This window comes from Myotis lucifugus, unplaced genomic scaffold, assembly GCF_000147115.1.
Source record: "Myotis lucifugus unplaced genomic scaffold, Myoluc2.0 scaffold_1495, whole genome shotgun sequence".
Lineage (NCBI taxonomy): Eukaryota > Metazoa > Chordata > Mammalia > Chiroptera > Vespertilionidae > Myotis > Myotis lucifugus.
The window spans coordinates 22,909-24,120 of NW_005872543.1; positions in this window are offsets into that span (position 1 = coordinate 22,909).

A 1,212-nucleotide genomic window follows, 5' to 3' on the forward strand; every position below is an offset into this window, starting at 1 on the left:
GGGCGAGCAGTCTGGCAGGCAGGCAGGCAGGTGAGTGATTTAGGAGCCAGCAGTCCCGGATTGTGAGAGGGATATCCGATTGCCAGTTTAGGCCCGATCCCTGTAAATCGGCAGTAGGACATCCTTCGAGGTGAGGGGTCCCAGATTGGAGAGAGTGCAGTCCAGGGCTGAGGGCACTGGGCCCCTAGTATCCTATATAATAAAAGAGAAACATATAAATTGACCGTCCCTTTGCTATGCTCAACAGCCAATCAGGGTGAATATGCAAATTATTCTGACAAAGATGGTGGTTAATTTGCATACACAGGTGCTGGGCAGAGGGCAGAAGTGGGAGAGCCAGCAGCTTGGGGGGACGTGGCGCCCTCGGTTGCTCCAGTGTGGGGACATGGCTCCCGTGGTTGCTGGGCAGAGAGCAGAGCAGGAGAGCTGGAGGCTTGGGGGGCTGTGGCTCCCTTGGTCACTCCCAGAGCAGGGAGCACTAGGAATTCTGGGAATAGTTCTGATGGCAGCCCCAGGACCAGAAGCCCAGAGCACGGGGAGCACCAGGAATGCTGGGAATCATGGTTCTGGTGGCAGACAGATCTCCTAGACACTAGAGCAGGGGTGGGCAAACTTTTTGACTCGAGGGCCACAATGGGTTCTTAAACTGGACCAGAGGGCCGGAACAAAAGCATGGATGGAGTGTTTGTGTGAACTAATATAAATTCAAAGTCAACATCATTACATAAAAGGGTACGGTCTTTTTTTTTTAGTTTTATTCATTTCAAACGGGCCGGATCCAGCTTGCGGGCTGTAGTTTGCCCACGGCTGCACTAGAGCAAAGTGAGCCTGGAGCAAGTTACTGTTGCAGTAGGGGATGGAGGGAAAGCAAAGGTGAAGACATAAGTAAAGTCAGATTGTCTAGGAAAAATTAAAGGGAAGATATCTTAAAACTTCCAGGAAATCTCCACCAATGAAGCAAAGAAAAAAAATGCCTCTGTTATTCTGTGAGCAACAAACCAAACTGGTTGGAGGTCTCAGACAATTCATTCATATGATTGCAAAGACAGACAGAAAACTCCCTGAATTGGAGAGGGCTCCCCCTGAAGGGCTCCCAAGATTTGGAAGAGGGGTGCAGGTTCGGGCTTGAGGCAGTGGGCCAGCGAAACCGAAGGGTCAAGGAGCCCACATACAGCTCTTTTGGCCCCTTGAGGTGGGCTCTTCCCACAAAAA